Genomic DNA, 13,048 nt, shown 5'->3' with positions numbered 1-13,048 from the left:
TAACAGAAAAAGAATAAAATTTCCCTCGTCTCAACGGATCAGAGTATTTGTTGAGGCCAATCGGTGGAAATTAGAGTAGCGCAACAGAAGTTAATTACTTAAGTTGCGCACAGTAGCCATGGAACGTGGAAAATTGGTAGTAAGAAACTTCGTGAAGAAGTTCAGGATAGCAATGCAGCTTTAGTGAGAAGTATTATGTGGAAAGCGAGGAGTTCTCGTTATGTAAGTAAGTATAGATGCTTACGCAGCCAGTATTGATTAAAGTGAAAGTTTAAAGAAAGCATCTTCACTCAGGTAAGATGAGAAAGACTAGAGTTACACAGACGAATTAATCGGGTTGCCAATTTGGTGATGCCGAATGCGCAGAAGAGTTGTTGGTTAGCCAGAAAGAGTATGTGCTATGTTAATGGAGTACGATTTATGAGTTATGCCTGACGAAGTACATACCCTCTTATACCATACTTGTTAAATGATAACGATACTTTCTAGAATGGTGTCAAGCCACGATTTTATAACTTTTAAAGATAAGATTGGTATTGAGGAACTTGGGAACGATGGTTATTTTAAAAACATGAAATTTCACATTGTTAAAACTAAAGAGATACGTCGTAAGCGAGTAAGCTCACTTAAGACGTACAGACTTCAGGACCAGCTTGTTAGAGACAAGTGTGAAGGAGAGTCGTAAAACCTTTTTCAGATATAGAGACTCGTCTTGTGGTTCTGCAGTACTAGTATAGACTCAGTTTTAAAAATGATATTTTTCTAGTCATATATTTATTCGTTCCAAGAACCTATATACCAAAGTTTAGAAACTCTTAGAAACAACAGCTAGAATGAGTATCGTTATTAACTAACAAGCAATGGCGCTAGAAAGTATGCCAATACTAGAAGATAAAGTTTTTGTGAATGAATGACAAGGCCCATGTGATATTAGTGTCATACGGGATGCACGGATTTGTGCTAAGAGTGTTCAATGCAAGTGAAAAAGGACTTAGTAGAAAGTTTCAAGAGTATGTGAACCGCCAGACAGGTTAATAGATTGTCAGATGAATCAGTGTAGTTGAGTTCACTTCTTCATGCCAAGCTAGACAAGTTACCCATGAATTGCAGTACAGGGAGATTATGAAGAGATATAAAGGTTTCATAAGACTATGATTAGAGATGAGTAGAATCATCAAGATAAGTAGCAACAGTAAGAAGCATAAATCGCAATGTGCGGTAAAACAGATTATGTATGCATGATAAGATGTATACATGGAAGATGTGTTAGATACACGTAAGCACTGCAGGGCAAACCTGGATATCAGTAGAACTCCAGTTTAAAGGCAAATCCTGAGTGATTCAAATAGAGAAAAGTTACGTAGATGCAGAGTTCATGCTATGCAGAGAAGGAATAGATCCGAGACAAGCAATCCTCTTATAACAAAAGTTAGTTTTAATCACTATGTTCTCAGACAGTTGTGATTTTGATAAAGATAGTAAGATTGAAGAGACCATATTCAATCATATGCAGAATAAGAAAGAGGATAAATTGCATGCTTTATTGAGAAAAGTATTCTTCAACCTTCCTAGAGTGGTTTTGATCAGATATTGTACAGCAGAAACCAAAGGAGACAGATTTTAGTTGCGATGATTGTAGATGATTTCTAAATTTCGAGGACGAAATTTTTTTTAAGGGGGGTAGAGTGTAATATCCCGCTTAACAGTAACGGAATATTACCCATTAGATGCGTCAGAGGACAAATGATCATGGAAATGTCTATTAATGGCATAAGTCAGGTATGAGCTAGATATCAGAGATTAAGTGTTATAGAACTTCAAGTACGACGGAAGATGTTTTTATGAAATATCAGTCAAGCATGGGCTTATGTGTCTGTGTTAGGTAAACACGACTAAGGCGAAGGGCAAAGTGGTAAAATGTCGCAAGTGACTATATAAGGCCACAAGGGCCATTTTTCTTCATTTCCCACTTCACTTTCTCTCTCTAGGTTTTTGGGAAAATATTTCTCTCCTCCTTCTCTCTAGAATTTTGCCTCCCTCTCCTCTCCAAGACATCCAATCTTCCTTCAATACATGATCAAGTATGGTTTGGATAGCTTAGCAACCAAGAAACAAGTGGAGGAAGAGATTAAAGCAAGGTTTGGAGGAAAGGGCTATAGATCAAGCATGAAGCAAAGCTAGGGTTGATGCTTGGAAATTGCAAGGATCATGTTAGGTGAGTTCCATAGATAGATTACCACCCTTTGGGTTGTGCAATTCCATGTTTAAAGGATTGATTCATGTTTATGAGGGGATTAGAACCCTAATACCCTTTTGATAAATTCTTGTTGATTAGATGTTAAATTGCCATGAAATATGTTTATAAATGTATATATATGTTGCTGGATGATTATGGTGCATTGCAGGATCAAACTGAACAAGTTTTGGGTCAAAACTGGAAATTTGGTACCACAGACCCGAAGAACTACGCTATTAGCGAAATCTACGCTAATAGCGAAATTCTCCAGGCAGGCCACGCCCCAGGTGCGCTAATAGCGCAGGCCTCTGACCTTGCCAATATGATTTTGGCATGTTGGCCCATTTTAGGGTCGGTGGTGCATTCCGAAGACTTTCTTTCGATGTTTTACAACTTTTTAACCCCAAAACAACATCTAGGCCATGCACATAACATCAAACGATTCTAGAAATGAAAATCATGGCAATCTTAACATGAATGTCAAGAGTGATTCAAGAGAGTTTAGCCGAGTTACTCGGGTAGCAAAGAACTAGGCATGGGATGAAAATAGAGCCTTGACATAGCTTGTCAAGAACTAGAATAGTTAGTAAAGAATAGAATGCTAGGCATGAGTGGTATGCTTGACTAGAGGCGAAGAGATATATAGTATTCTCTTCGTATAGAAACTAGTGAGCCATACGAGTATGGCAAGATGTGAATTGATTAGACATCTCTTCACATAGCAAGTTAAACAAGCATATAGTTTACCTCTAGTTGGATCGTATAGGCATCCGAGGTAAAAGAGATAGCTAGCATAGATTTAATACTCATGCATATATATAGACCAAGACTTTAAAGTTAAGGTGCCATGTCTCTTGTGTCCACACTAGGTTGGCTCAAGAGGTTTCCATTAGGTGAAACGAGGTTAGCCGTAAGGAACCTGCATGTCACTTAGTAAGTAAGATGTAGTGGTCGTGTCTCTTGTGTCCACACTAGGTTGGTTCAAGAGGTTTCCATTAGGTGAAATGGGGTTAGCCGTAAGGATCCCGCACGTCACTGCAGGAGTGCCGTTGGTTATACCTTAGATAGGTTTCAATCGGATAGATAGGGATTGCGCTCGGGGTTACTCCACTCGGGGCTTTCCGTAAAATAAACTCAGATAATAATTGTTTGTTAAACGCTAACTTTATGAATGAACTTGACTATGCATATTTATTAGATATATTTATGTTATATCATAGAGCCTTGACGTAGATCGTCAAGAATTAGTAGAGCCTTGACGTAGATCGTCAAGAATAGTAGAACATAGACATAGATCGTCAAAAGTAGCATGATAGCAAGATAGAATATGTTGTTAGATACAACATATTTATGCATAGAGCAAGAATAGAGAAAGATATACCGATGACGATCTTAGGTTCCCCCTAATCGTCTGGTTTAGAATTGTGTCATGATTATAGTATGCTTAGGCCTTGATGCGTAGAGCGTATTCTTGGCATTGCGGTCTTAGATTCCCCTTGACCGCCATGACACGTATAGGAAGTGAAGCCTATAACAAGTGAGATAAGACTACGACGGCCCTAGTATGCACGACCGTCTAAGTATGAAAGTCCCCACACACGTATAATCAACTGTCAGGTTGTATTTTAGACACGTGGTGACCGTAGGTTTCCCCTGAGGTTACCTATAGCCTAGGATTTAGGGGAACTCACTGAGACATTATGTCTCATCCCAATCCTTATTTGTTTCAGATAAACAGGTTGGATTAGCAAGCTAGTAGCCGAATGGATGATGCGACAAGTGTTCGTTCGTACCGCTGCAGGATGAGATGGATATGCAAGGATGCATTCTTTATACTTTAGAAAAGTTGAGTTGTATTATTATGTACGAACGCATTTGGTTGTATACATATATATTCATTCGTAGTTGTTTTGTTGTAAATTTTAATGTATCCAGCACTAATCTAACGCACATGCTAGACTTTCTAGATACGTCTAGTATGGGTGTTACAGGGAGAGTTGTAACGCCCTATTTTATTATTTATTTATTTGATTGAGTTTAGAGTCTTTTTATAATTTAATTGATATATTTGATAAGTGATATTTTTGTTGTGTGTTGATATTTATCAGTAGCCCCTATTTTATTATTTAGTGGAGAAATATATTTAGTGGAAGAATATATTTAGTGGAAAAATATATTTAGTGGAGAAATATAATTATTTAGAATAAGGAGGTTTTGGGGCAGAATTGGAATTAAGAGAAAATAAATTGGTTAAGGTTTATATAAAAAGGAGAGCTAGAGTTAGAAAATTATATTACGTGCAAAACTGTTTTGGAGAAAGAGGAGAAACCTAGAGAAGAGAAGGGTCAGAGAAGAGAAGTCTGTAGAATCCTTGCAATCAATCAATCTAATGTAAGGGTAGCACTATCATTTAATAATCTTGAGTCTATGATTCTGAAAATTTCATTTAACATGTTGTAGGTTTAGTTCTTGAGAATTGGAGAATTAGGGTTAAGAGTGATAATTGATGATTTATGTTATGTTGTTGTTGATTTATGGTTATTGATGATTGTTGTTGTTAATGTCATATTATGAATTGAGTATGAATTATGTTGAGTTGTTGTTTTTGATTGTGATGATTTTGAATGAATGTGAAGTTTGAATAATATAAGCTGCTTTTCCTGATATTTTCTTATCTCTGTCCCGAATTTTGAAATAGAAACTGGTATTGATCGGTACAGAATTGGTCTTAGGTGTAAACACGAAAATTGTAGGTATGAATGTTAGATTTCTAATGTCGTTGGTCTGACGTCAAAACGATTTATAGAAATTGAGTTATTGTCAAATTACTGCACGTAGGTTACAGTGTATTTTTATGGACTTTCTGCACAACTTTTCCGAATTTGAAACGAAAACTGGTATTGATCGGTACATAATTGGTCTTAGGTGTAAACACGAAAGTTGTAGGTATGGATATTAGTTTTCTAATGTCGTTGGTCTGACGTTAAAATGATTTATAGAACTTGAGTTATGGTCAAATTACTGCACGTAGGTCACAGTGAATTTTTATGGACTTTCTGCACAACTTTTTCTATTTCGAAACAAAAACTGGTATTGATCGGTACAGAATTGGCCTTGGATGTAAACATGAAAGTTTTAGATAATTTTGTTAGCTTTCCAGTGTCTTTGGTTTGACATGGAAATATGTTATGTATAATTTATTATGTTTTTACAAATTTGCATGATGAATTGTTGATGTTTGAATACGATATTATATGATGAATTGTTGATGTTTGAATACGATGTTATATGATGAATTGTTGATGTTTGAATATAATATTAACGATGATCTGTGAAGTTGTTATAAGATGATTTAATGTTGTTACTGATGATATATATAATCGTATATGCATTATGTGAATTATAAGTGATGTTTTGAGACGATGATTACATTTTGATATTGTTATATCTTGAGATTATTGATGTGCTGCCATGTTGCTGTTTACTATTGATTAAAGCTGCATGTGTCGGTCTAAGATGTAAGATGTTGATCCAAATTATTGGAGTCATATAAGACGTTCATGTTGTATTAGTTGTAAGATGTTGAGTCCATGCATACTCATTTAAAGGCGAGGGATCATGCCCTAGGAGCTTTTGCTCAATAGCGACGAGGGCTCATGCCCTAGGAGTATATTTATGCTCTAAAGCGACGAGGGCTTATGCCCTAGAATGGTACCACATGCATGAGTAAAATGATAGAGTTGCATAGTCGAGTTAAGTTCCATTGTCGAGTCAAGTTGTTAAGTCGATTTATGAAGTTGATATTGATGTTGATTATGAAGTTGATTATGATGATGATAATGATACTACATGACCATTGTTATGATATGTTGATGATGTTTATGTTGTTAAATATAATTGTTAAATTATATGCTTGACATTATTGTTTGTGAATCTCACCCCTTCTGCTTGGAAATGTTGCTCTTCGTATGAGTAACTTGCAGGTGATTGAGAATAAGTAGCTGTTGATTGCTGTCGTGAGTGGCTATCTCTCACTGTGTCTTTAGGTGCTCTGATACGTAACGGGATGGGAACTTTTGTGGCTATTTTCTATTCCTTACGTATTGCTTATGATTTTACATGACTATGATTTAGTTTTTGGATTATTAAGAGTTGTTTTGATGAGGTCTTCGGGCCAAGACTAATTATGTTGTTGAATTAAAATCCGCTGCAAAATTTTTGAATATTTATTTCGACCAATTTATGAAAGATGAATTGTTATTTATTCCATTTATGATTTTATGAAAAGAAGTGTAGCATTCCTTTTATGTTGAATGACTCTGGTTTATATTCGAAATTTTTATGTTGGGAAAACGGGGTGTTACAATTGGTATCAGAGAAGGTCGGTCCGTCCGGCCAAGTAGATGAGTCGTTGTGTCGTGTGAAGGTTGATACTGTCGTTGTGTTTTCTAATTAATGGTTATATTTTATTATGTGATCGTGTTTAACTGACTAACTTTAATGTGGTTTTTATGTATTGTTTGAAGTTTCTATTTTGTTATATATAGATTAAGATATTTAAGAAATAATTAAATTCATTTTCTCCTGTGCTCTGAATTTCGAGGACGAAATTCTTTTAAGTGGGGGAGAGTTGTAACGCCCTATTTTATTATTTATTTATTTGATTGAGTTTAGAGTCTTTTTATAATTTAATTGATATATTTGATAAGTGATATTTTTGTTGTGTGTTGATATTTATTAGTAGCCCCTATTTTATTATTTAGTGGAGAAATATATTTAGTGGAAGAATATATTTAGTGGAAGAATATATTTAGTGGAGAAATATAATTATTTAGAATAATGAGGTTTTGGGGCAGAATTGGAATTAAGTGAAATTAAATAGGTTAAGGTTTATATAAAAAGGAGAGCTAGAGATAGAAAATTATATTACGTGCAAAACTGTTTTGGAGAAAGAGGAGAAACCTAGAGAAAGAGGAGAAACCTAGAGAAGAGAAGGGTCAGAGAAGAGAAGTCTGTAGAATCCTTGCAATCAATCAATATAAGGTAAGGGTGGGACTATCATTCAATAATCTTGAGTCTATGATTCTGAAAATTTCATTTAACATGTTGTAGGTTTAGTTCTTGAGAATTGGAGAATTAGGGTTAAGAGTGATAATTGATGATTTATGCTATGTTGTTGTTGATTTGTGGTTATTGATGATTGTTGTTGTTAATGTCATATTATGAATTGGGTATGAATTATGTTGAATTGTTGTTGTTGATTGTGATGATTTTGAATGAATGTGAAGTTTGAATAATATAAGTTGCTTTTCCTGATTTTTTCTTACTGTCCCGAATTTTGAAATAGAAACTGGTATTGATCGGTACAGAATTGGTCTTAGGTGTAAGCACGAAAGTTGTAGGTATGGATGTTAGTTTTCTAATGCCGTTGGTCTGACGTCAAAACGATTTATAGAACTTGAGTTATGGTCAAATTACTGCACGTAGGTCACAGTGAATTTTTATGGACTTTCTGCACAACTTTTCCGAATTTGAAACGAAAACTGGTAATGTATTGATTGGTACAGAATTAGTCTTAAGTGTAAACACGAAAGTTGTAGGTATGGATATTAGTTTTCTAATGTCGTTGGTCTGACGTCAAAATGATTTATAGAACTTGAGTTATGGTCAAATTACTGCACGTAGGTCACAGTGAATTTTTATGGACTTTCTGCACAACTTTTTCGATTTCGAAACGAAAACTGATATTGATCGGTACATAATTGGTCTTAGGTGTAAACACAAAAGTTGTAGGTATGGATATTAGTTTTATAATGCCGTTGGTTTGACGTCAAAATGATTTATTGAACTTGAGTTATGGTCAAATTACTGCACGTAGGTCACAGTGAATTTTTATGGACTTTCTGCACAACTTTTTTGAGTTCGAAACGAAAACTGGTATTGATCGGTACAGAATTGGTCTTGGATGTAAACATGAAAGTTTTAGTAGCTTTCCAGTGGCTTTGGTTTGACATGGAAATATGTTATGTATAATTTATTATGTTTTTACAAAATTGAATGATGAATTGTTGATGTTTGAATACGATGTTATATGATGAATTGTTGATGTTTGAATACGATGTTATATAATGAATTGTTGATGTTTGAATATAATATTAACGATGATCCGTGAAGTTGTTATAAGATGATTTAATGTTGTTACTGATGATATATATAATCGTATATGCATTATGTGAATTATAAGTGATGTTTTGAGACGATGATTACATTTTGATATTGTTATATCTTGAGATTATTGATGTGCTGCCATGTTGCTGTTTACTATTGATTAAAGCTGCATGTGTCGGTCTAAGATGTGAGATGTTGATCTAAATTATTGGAGTCATATAAGACGTTCTGTTGGAACAAAATGTGTTTAACAATGAACCTCAAAGAGTTTTGATGATAACAAGGTATTAAAAATTACTAGCTAATATTTGTTCAAGTGTACAGGACCACAGTTAAAAAGTTACATCATTAATTGGTTCTGAATGAGCAAATAAAGAGCAAAAGAAAATGAAGCTTAGACGATTCTGAAGGCAATACGCTCCTGAAAGTGGAAAGCGCTCCTGAAGTCAAGCTGCTCCTGAAGATAGTAAAAGCGCTCCTGAAGAAATAGTGCTCCTGAAGAATAGTGCTCCTGAAGACAAGAGGTCCAGAAGCCACATTATCAGAAGCTGCATCATCAGAAGCTGCATCATCAGAAGCTGCACCATCAGAAGCTGCAGAAGCTGCATCATCAGAAGCTGCCTCATCAGAAGTCATTTCACCAGAAGCTAAAGATCAACTGAATTTGCAAAAGATTCAAAGATTGAAGAATCTACATTGCAAAAGTTGTCTATTGGATTCGAAAACATAGTAGAAAATTAGTGGAACATTGCAACGGTCATTTCAAAGGTGTTTGAAGGCATGTGCTTGCAATTTGGACGAAAGCGTTGACATTGTACTATTGTACGAACTGTACAACCACCTTCTCCACTACTCTGTTTTGTGTCCACACTACAAGACAAGAAAACAGCTCCAGAATACGGCTTCGCCTGCATAGATGTTCCTTTGGATAAGGAATGGATTTCAAATTGGTTCTTCATAGGACAACAACCAAATCAGGCAAAAGATCATTGGTGAAAGATCAAGCTTCAAACAACGACTCTTTGGTATGCTGGCAATTTCACAACGTCTCTCTCACACCTCTATATAAAGGAGTGAAGACTTAGAGTTTTGGTAATGCAAGAACGCTTAACGAAAGACTCAACATTTTTACAAGTGCCAAACCTCTGCTGAAATTGTTCTGCATTCACTTAGAATTTCTGTGTCTCAAAATCATATCTTAGAAATTCTTAAGTCCATTGAGTCTGTATCTGATTTGTATTGTGAGCACCTCTGATTGTATATCAAGTGTTCAACCTTAAACAATTTTCTGTGTAATTTTGTTTAGTTAGGAAGTCTCTTGCAGTTGTGCTTGAGCAGGAAGTCTCTTGATTGTGTTCTTGAGCAAAGGAAGTCTCTAGCTTGTGTGCTTGAGCAAAGGAAGTCCCTTGCTTGTGTTCTTGAGCAATTGTAATCAGATATTACTCTCAGTGAAATCTCCTTGGAAGTGCAAGGGGGACTGGACTACTTCCGGATTGTGGAAGGAACCAGTATAATTGCTTTGTGTCGTTCTTCTTCTCTCTCTCTGTTTATTCCGCTGCATTTAGATTCTGATTATCACTTCAGAAGCTGTATCACTTAGCTTCTGATCAGTGTGTTCAGTTTTTAGGAGAAACGAAGAATTTTTCAAAACACAATTCGATCCCCCTTCTTGTGTTTTTTTTCTCACCTTCAATTGGTATCTAGAGCCTTGGTTTGTTGTGTAACACTTAACCGTGCAACAGTCAAAGATCTGAGAAAAACATGTCTACTCCTCCTCCTACTGGTTCTGGTGATACTAGCTATAAAAATGTCTCACATGATTATAGTGATAGCAAGAAATCCAGTGTTGGAAAGATTCCAAAATTCAATGGAGATGCTGAAGAATTCTCTTGGTGGAAGACCAACTTTTACAGTTACATCATGAGCCTAGATGAAGAATTATGGGATATTCTAGAAGATGGTGTTGGTGATTTAGTCCTTGATGAAGAAGGAGCTGCTGTGGATAGAAAGAAACATACTCCAGAACTGAGGAAACTCTACAAGAAGCATCATATTATCAGAGGAGCCCTTGTCACTGCCATACCCAAAGCAGAATACATGAAGATGAGTGACAAATCCACTGCTAAAGCTATGTTTGCTTCTCTCTGTTCAAACTATGAAGGGAGCAAGAAGGTCAAAGAAGCAAAGGCTCTCTTGCTTGTACATCAGTATGAGTTATTCAAGATGAAGGATGATGATACTATTGAGGAGATGTACTCAAGGTTTCAAACCTTAGTTTCTGGGCTACAGATTCTAAAGAAGAGCTATGTTGCTTCTGATCATGTAAGCAAGATACTCAGAAGCTTACCTGCCAGATGGAGACCAAAGGTGACTGCCATTGAGGAAGCTAAAGATTTAAACACTTTAAGTGTCGAAGATCTTGTTAGTTCTCTCAAAGTTCATGAGTTAAGTCTTAATGAACATGAGTCTACTAAGAAGAGTAAATCAATAGCTCTTCCATCCAAAGGCAAGTCATCAAAAGCTCTCAAAGTGGTTGAATCTGAAGAAGAAGAACAGTCAAGTTCAGATTCTGAACCAGATGCTGCTGAAATGGCCATGCTCTCAAACAGACTTCAGTATCTGACCAAGAAGAACAGAAAGTTTCTCGCCAGAAGGGGTAACTCCAGAAGCTCAAGGAAAGAAGATCAGAAGGGATGCTTCAACTGTAAGAAGCCTGGACACTTCATTGCTGAATGCCCTGATCTTCAAAGAGAAAAGTCAAAGCACAAGTCAAAGAGGTCTACATTCAAACCAAGCAAATTCAAGAAGCAGATTAAGCAGAGTTTAATGGCAACCTGGGATGATTTGGGTAGTGAATCTGGATCTGATAAAGAGGAAGCTGATGAAGATGCAAAGGTAGCTGTTGGGTTGGTAGCAACAGCAACTTCAGAAGCTGGATCAGATTCAGATTCAGAAGATGAAAACGAGGTATATTCCAAAATTCCCAGAGATGAACTTGTTAAGTCACTTAAAGAACTTCTTACACATTTTGAAGTAAGAACCAATGAGTTGAAGGATTTAAAAGAAAAATATGCTGATTTGGTACAACAGCAAAAATCAACTCTATTGGATCTGAAAGCTTCTGAACAAGGACTTAGGGGCTTTGACTTCATGTGTAAAACATATGAAGATCAGCTCAGGTTCTTATGTCAGAAGCTACAAGAAAAGTGTAATGAAAAACCTTTAAGTAACCATGAAATTGCTCTTGAAGATTTTATTATATCTGGCATTGACAGAAGCAGAGTAGCTTATATGATTTATAGCATTTACAAGAACAATGGCAGAGGAATTGGTTTTCCAGAAGTGAAACTTGAGAAAACCAATCTAAAATCTTGTTGTGAATGCATCAAGGAAGGTCTGAAAACCTTTTTTGTACCAGAAGGGGCTGAGTTGGAAACTGTTGTTCAATCAGAACCTGAAGCTTCTAGTTCTAAGGCTAAGATTACTTCAAAGCCAAAGAACTCTAAGTCAAAGGCTATGATCAAATCTGATTCCAAGACTTCAAAGGTTAGGATCCTGAAAAGATCAGAACCTATTCCTCAGAGTCTGGTGAAGCCAAAATCTGAGGCTCTGAAATCTAAGTTTCAGAAGAAGACAGTTACTGCTTCTGAAGTACCAAAACCTAAGGTGATGGTTAATCAGAAGCAACCCAACTCACAGCACAAGGTACAAGAAGTGAAGAGTAAAGCCTTAAGTACTAACCTTCCAGGACCCATAGGACAATGGGTACCTAAATCTAAAAATGTCAATGATGCAGGTATGTTTAAGAGCAGTGTCAAAGCAAAGATCATGGTACCTAGACAGCGGTTGCTCAAGACACATGACAGGAGACAAATCCATGTTCCTCTGCCTAACAATGAAAGAGGGAGGAAATGTGAAGTTTGGAGGCAACCAGTCAGGCAAGATCATAGGTACAGGAACTATTGGTAATTCCTCTACCTCAATTAATAATGTATGGTTGGTAGATGGTCTTGAACATAACCTTTTGAGCATTAGTCAATTTTGTGATAATGGTTATGGTGTGTTTTTTGAAAAACTCAACTGTACAGTAATCAACAAGGAAGACAAATCCATTGTGTTCAAGGGAAAGAGAGTTGACAATGTCTATAAAATCAATTTTTCTGAACTGGCTGATCAGAAGGTGATTTGCCTACTATCAGTGAGTGATAAGAAATGGATGTGGCACAGAAGGTTGGGACATGCTAACTGGAGGTTAATCTCTAAGCTTAGTAAGTTACAACTTGTGAAAGGGCTACCAGACTTGACTATCATTCAGATGCACTCTGTGGTGCATGTCAGAGAGGGAAAATTGTGAAATCATCTTTTAAAACCAAAGACATTGTTTCAACCTCAAGACCTTTAGAATTACTCCATATTGATATATTTGGACCAGTGAGTACTTCATCCTTATATGGAAGTAAATATGGATTAGTCATTGTTGATGATTACAGCAGATGGACTTGGGTGAAATTCCTGAAAAGTAAGGATTATGCATATGAGGTATTCAGTAACTTCTGCACACAAATTCAAACTGAAAAAGAGTCAAAAATTTTGAAAATCAGAAGTGATCATGGTGGAGAATTTGAAAATGAGCCATTTGAAGCT

General features: G+C 36.1%; 1 long non-coding RNA gene across 1 annotated transcript; it reads left to right on the top strand.

Moving 5' to 3' along the window:
* The first annotated feature begins 2,008 nt into the window (after positions 1-2,008).
* On the top strand, positions 2,009-4,140 carry LOC146905351 (uncharacterized). The gene is made up of 2 exons (XR_015017840.1): positions 2,009-2,215; positions 3,967-4,140. It is a non-coding gene; the product is annotated as an uncharacterized LOC146905351 (long non-coding RNA).
* The last annotated feature ends 8,908 nt before the right edge of the window (positions 4,141-13,048 follow it).

Source organism: Medicago sativa, chromosome 7, assembly GCF_051527215.1.
Source record: "Medicago sativa cultivar Bolivia chromosome 7, Bolivia_mono, whole genome shotgun sequence".
NCBI classification, from domain to species: Eukaryota; Viridiplantae; Streptophyta; class Magnoliopsida; order Fabales; family Fabaceae; genus Medicago; species Medicago sativa.
This window is presented reverse-complemented; position numbering and strand designations above follow the sequence as displayed.